The sequence below is a fragment of the Podarcis bocagei genome, assembly GCF_964188305.1.
Source record: "Podarcis bocagei genome assembly, chromosome: 8".
NCBI classification, from domain to species: Eukaryota; Metazoa; Chordata; class Lepidosauria; order Squamata; family Lacertidae; genus Podarcis; species Podarcis bocagei.
In genome coordinates this window covers 30,537,458-30,543,609 of record NC_138133.1, presented here as the reverse complement: position 1 = coordinate 30,543,609, position 6,152 = coordinate 30,537,458, and the positions used below count along the sequence as shown (strand labels likewise).

The 6,152-nt window shown below is 47.7% G+C and overlaps 1 protein-coding gene across 2 annotated transcripts in view; it reads right to left on the bottom strand.

Annotated features, from left to right (window-relative positions):
• Positions 1 to 6,152, bottom strand: part of LOC308593773 (NXPE family member 3-like) — a 71,709-nt gene that overhangs the window by 1,595 nt on the left and 63,962 nt on the right. The gene's annotated exons all lie outside the window — the stretch shown is intronic.

Below are 6,152 nucleotides of genomic sequence, written 5' to 3'. Positions count from 1 at the left end.
CAAGGCCTGGATGGCATGGGAGCGGTGGGGAGGTGGCTACAGGAACACAGGCAAGGGATGGTCACAAGTGCCGTTCTCAAAAATATAAACACAGAGCCAACTGACTTCCCACCCTCTATTTCCACTCACCAACAGTCAGCTGGTGGCTAGGCAGCACTTGGATGATGGGCACACTCCCTGGGATAATCCGGTCTGTCGCAGCTCTGTGTGAACAGAGAGGAATGAAGAACAGGGCAACTTGAGCTGCATCACGGCTGAAGTGTGAGTTTCTTCTTTGAAGCTCATCACTTCGAGGGGGTCCAGGAGGTGTTATAGCACATCTGAGCAATGCTATAGTGGGTTGTGTTGCTTACTGGTCACACTAGCACACCTTCTACAGGCAATCTCTCAATCTGTGTTTAATTTGATTTAATTCAGTTCTGGTGCTATTGCTTTTCTCAATGTGCTGGATTGAGGCCCAAAGTCCCCAGACAATAATTTCCACAAATGTGATGTGGATTATGGTGGTGTTTAAGGACTTCTGTTGGGGCCAAGATTTGATTTTGGTGCTGCGTTATTTTTGCTCTTTTTGTAATTACTTTGTATTCTGCTGTTAGACCCTATTATGCATTAGAAGAGGGTTGTTTAATGTCATGGAATATTATTCAATGAAATGGTTTCATGAACATCACTTACATTTGGTTACATTTTGCACTAAGGAGTGCCAGCATGCGAGGGATAGTGATGTATGTCTTCCTGGGAATGCTTGGAATTGTAGTTTAGCAACAGCTGGAATACCAAAGGTTCCCTACATGGTGTGAAAGCTACTTCTAGAATATGTACTTCCAGGAAGGCCCTAGAAAAAACCCCATGGTTCCCATAAGAAATCCTGGAAATGCATCACTATCACCATGCCATAAGCATACCTTCCCCATTCCTAGCCATCTCCAAAGCACTCACCCGCTAAGGAAGACTTTCTCTGCTGAGGAGAGCACATTTTTGTAGATCCCAGTAGAGTGGTACACAAGGTCATTGCAGGAGTGATGCTGGGGCCTGGCACAAAACCAGTGCTCCCCAGTGCCAGGATCCACGTACTGGCAGGTTGGGCCTGAGACTGGATGCACGTTGCATTCAGTCGCTTCTTCTTTGCTCCCCTGGCCTGGGTCCACAAAGTAGCCCCTGAAAGTGACTGTGGAGGGGTGGGAGTCACGGATGCGCCGAAGGAGGGCCACAGTCTCACTGGAGTAGATGAGACGCACAGACACCTGCACCGCACCTGCCCACAGAAGTGGGAAAGTCAATGTGTAGGTGCCATTCTTGTGGTCCTCCACTGTCCCTGCCACACTTGCCTTCAGCTCTGGGGAATGCAATTTGGCCCTCAAGAAGTCTCCGCCGTAGTGCTTGGGCTGCCCACTCTGGTCCCTGGCCTCCAGCGACACCAGGAGCATGTTACCCACTGTGTAGTTGCTCTGGGACTGCAAGAGTCGGTAGTGGCTCTTCTCAGCACTGGTGGAGGAAGCAAAGGCTACAGCATCCTCAGCTGGAGCTGGCCAATGCAGCAGCTGGAGCAGCGCCTGCAGTTCTGGAGACTCTGTTAAAGGAGTTGGGCCTGGCTTGGCACCCACAAGGGAAAGAGGCATGAGTTTGTCTCTGAAGTGGTCAAAGGATAGGAATCGGTAGATTATCTGGGGAGTCAGAATAATAATAATAAAAAAGAAATGGGGTGAGGCTTGGGGGGGAATACAAGGACTATGGTCACATCTGCGCCTGTGGGAGCCAACTCCGTGGAGCCGAGGTCCCTTCAGCCCCCCCAATAAAATATTTGAGAAAGCCAGAACCCCACAATGTTGATGGACATTACCATTGAAGTAGTGTGTGTGACACATCTTGTGATCAATTATTTTTGGTGGGGCTTACTTGGCCCCCATTCCAATATTTTATTCTACCCGGCACCCAGTCTACGCCATATATTTAAAGCATACCCAAAAAAGAATATTGTGGGCTTTAGCAATGTCTACAACTCTTCAGCAGGTTAGGAGCCTGGTAGTTATGCTGCTGGGAAAGCTCAATTTCTATAGGGGAAGGGACTTCAGAAGACCACCCAGTCCAGCCACTTGCCCAAAGAAAGGACCCCACACACCTCAGACCATAGGACTGGGCGCCCACAAAGTCAGTGAAAAAAGCCAGCAGGTGACAATGCCACAGTCTCCGAGAGAGAAGCAGTTCAGCTCCGCCCTCTGCAGCCAGTGAGCAAGGCCTCCTTTTCCAGGGGGTGGGGCTCAGACACAGAGGCACTAGCCCCTCCCCATGGAAAAGGGCACCTCACTGGCTGCAGATGGGAGGAGGAAGAAGAGTTGTTGCCGGACGTGCAACGTCACATGCACACCCACAATCCTGAGGTCGAGACGGCACCCCTGTCTCAGGCAAGATCTGAAGCCAGGACCAGTGGTGCAGGAATTTCCTCCAGAAATTTTTGAACTGGGACGTTCCCCTACTGTATGCCAATTTGGGTAATTTGCATCAGAAAGTGTTTCACTTTCACAGGCAGGGGTGGGGGTGGAAATCTAATGCCTTGGGGAGTCGTCTAATTTAGCACGCGGCGAAGGCGGAGACCGTTTAAAAATCCCAGGCGGAGGAAGCCTGGGAACGTGGGATTCGGCTGACACCAGGAGCGCCTGAGGAGATTTCACCCCTCCCATTCCCAAGAATCTCCTGATCATCTCCTGATGGTCTCTGCTGACTCTCCAGAGAAGAGGAGGCGTGTCCTGCCTATCTACTTATTCTGCCCAGCAACATCTCTGTGTGTGTGTGTGAGTGAGAGTCAGTCAGTCAGTGTATTGGAGAAAGTGAGAGTGTCAGAGATTCTAGATTGCTGCTAAGTGCAGCTGCAGACTCTCAGTGTAGCATTGATTTATGCTTAGAATATTCAGCTCTGTATATAGTTTTGTATCATAGTTGTAGTTATAGAATAAAAGGAAGATATTCTACAGAGCTGCTCTCCGAGTGGTTTATACTCTGCAAGACTCTGCAAAACTCTGCTGCGCAACGACTGTATTATTGAGACAGTGAATCCGGTGCTCTCAGCTCTAAGCTGTGAGTCCACAGCACTGTGACTTGTTCCTGTGAGAAAAGGAGGTCTCTGGCGGTGCTACCCAGCTCGCCTAGCCCAGTCGGGGTTGAGGTGCATGAGTCCAGTTGGTGCACTGGCTCTAGGGCGATGCTGACATCGGTTATGGGCCCAGTCGTTGTTCCAGTCGTCTGACCTGACGTTGTTCCAGTCATCCTAGGCGTCCCAGTCGTCCTAGTCGCCAGAGGTTTCTGTTGCTGATTGCCGGACGGTGGAACGGACGCTGCATGCTGGACTGATTTGTGGTGCCCAGAAGCAGAGCTGTTTTGGAGCAGAGTATTCAAGCTGCCGCTGTTGCTGTTGCTGCTGCTTGATTTATGGAGGTATGTTGCTGATTGCCAAAGGAAGAAGATAGCATCCCTGTTTGCCTGTTAATTGCGCTCTGAGTGGGAGAGAGAGTGGCTGAAGGAGTCAAGGCTTTATCTGTGTTGCACGAGGGAAGTGTCTTGCTCTAAGTAATAGCAGACATGGCCTGTGCACATTCTGGCCAGATGGCTCTGTCCTTTCCTCTCCTCACGCCTGAAACCTATGGAGTTTGGCAAGTAAAGATGAAAGCGCTGTTACAGAGGGAAAAGCTATTTCACACGATAGAAGATGACCCTCCAGATAAGGATGATGATGATTGGGCTGAGTGGCATGCTGCAGATATGAAAGCCCGAGGGACAATTATTTTGAGTGTTTCAGACCACTTGCTGGTGAACTTAGAGGGTCAAGAGACTGCACAAGCTGTTTGGCATAAGTTGAGAGATATGCATCTGAGGCAGAATGCTGGTTCCAGTGTGATTTTCTTTAAGAAGCTGTGCAGGCTGCAGTTGGAGAAAGGTGGTGATTTGCCTAGCCATCTGTCTCAATTAAAGCGTCTCAGACAGGACCTTGTTCAGCGAGACCTGGCTATTTCAGAGGCTGTATTTGCAATGCTGATGATCAATAGCCTAGATGAGTCTTATGATGGAGTAGCTGCCCAGATTTCTACAATGCCTTCTGACCGGCTAACAGAAGATTATGTGTCTAGCGTGCTTCTGAATGAGTGGGATCGCAGACAGGCTGTTAGAGAAAGCCGGGAAAACTGTGCTGTTAAAAATGTGCTTGAAAATGTGCCTGAGTCTTCAGCAGGGGAAAGTGAAAGTGAAACTGCTGCTGTTAAAGCTTTGAAATTGAAGCGGTGCTTTTCATGTGGAGCACAAGGCCATTTGAGTTTCCAGTGCAAGAAGTCTTCAAAGAAGAAGGGAAACTTCAGAGGCAGAGGGGGAGGAGGAAGAAATCCCCAAGCACCTGGTACTTCAAAGGCCTTGATCTCTCGCTGTTCCAGTCAACGTGGGCGGAGTTTCTTTGTGGTCGACTCTGGCTGTTCAAACCACGTGGCCAAAGATAAGAATCTCTTTGTTCAGCTTGAGAAGCAAGAGAAAGAAATTCATCAAGCAGATGGGACAGTTCTCACGAGTATGGCTCAGGGAACTGTGTTCTTAAAGAGCCTGAATGCAACTATTAAGAATGTCCTGTATGCACCTGATATTCAGGACAATTTGTTGAGTGTTTCCCAGCTTGATCGTCAAGGGTTTAAGGTGGTGTTTGCTAAATCTCGCTGTGAAATTCTTAGAGATGGCAAGCTCATTTTGTATGCCAAATGTGTAAATGGATTGTACCAATTGCCTTTTGTTTCAGGTACAGGCACTGCAGAAGCAACTGAGAAAGAGTGTTGCAATTTATCTGTAGATAAGAATGAGAAGTTGCATGACCAATGTATTCATTATTACCATCGCATTTATGGTCATCTGAATTTCCAGGCTGTGGCAAAAATGCCTGATATGGTTCAGGGTATGAAATTGAAAGAATGTCCCTACCACATGAAATGTGTTTCTTGTGCTGAGAATAAGGCAAGGCAAGCTCCCAAAGGTACAGAGTCTGGGAGAGAGGCCAAGAAACCATATGAAGTCATTCATGCAGACTTAGTGGGGCCTCTAGCGCTCTCTAGAGGCAATTCAAGGTTTTTCATGGTTCTGATAGACTCCTATTCGAAATATGTTTGGGTCTATATGCTGCAGAAAAAGTCTTAAGCCTTTACCAAGTTTCGCCAGTTTTGTAAATGGCTCAGAAATGTACATAATGAGAATGTACGTTTTCTTTTCACAGACAAGGGTGGAGAGTTTTGTTCAGAAGAGTTTGAGAGTTTTCTTTCTGAACAGGGCATTGAGCATAGGACCGCCACGCCCAGATCACCCTGGCAGAATGGTTTATGTGAGAGAGTAAACCAGAGCCTGCAGCAAGGAATCAGAACACTGTTACATGATTCGGGGCTGCCCAATCCTTTTTGGGCTGAAGCTCTTTCGTTTTTCTGTCATGTGTATAACAGGAGATACCAGTCTAGTGTAAATTGCACCCCATATGAGATGCTTCACGGAAGAAAGCCATGTGTAAAGCATTTTAAAATTTTTGGTTCGGAGGTTTGGGTGCACACCTCGCAGGGTGACAAACTGAGCAAGCGTGGAGAACATGGTGTTTTCCTAGGATATGAGAAAGGGTCTTATCATGTTCTGATCACAGACACGAAAACCATAAGGCTGACCAGGAGTATTGATGACAATCCACAATGGGACAGAGTTGGCGTTTTTCAGTGCCATCCCATTTGTGATGATGGTGCAAACGGGGCAAAGAAAGTTAAGAGAGAGGCAAGTGTTGTTGGTGGTGATAATCCTGATGCCAATGTAGTTCCAGATGAAGGCACAGATTATCAGAGCCCAAAAGCCTCAGGAGAGTCTGACGCTGACTCAGACTTAGCAGCTTCATATACTTTAGCTCCCCATTCTCCTAAAGAGGAGGAAGCACCAGAACAAGAGGATCAGAGAGTTTTGTGCAGATCCGAGAGAACAACCAAGGGTGTACCACCGAAAAGGTTTTCTGAAGAGTTTGCAAAGATTGCGATCACGAGCAACTCTGGTGGGGTTTTTAAACCTAGCATGAAGTGTGCTGAGAGTAGTAGCACAAAACGCTTTATTTATTTCCTTACCTGATATTTGAAGGAAAGCGTGTATTTGAGTTCTGAAAAATT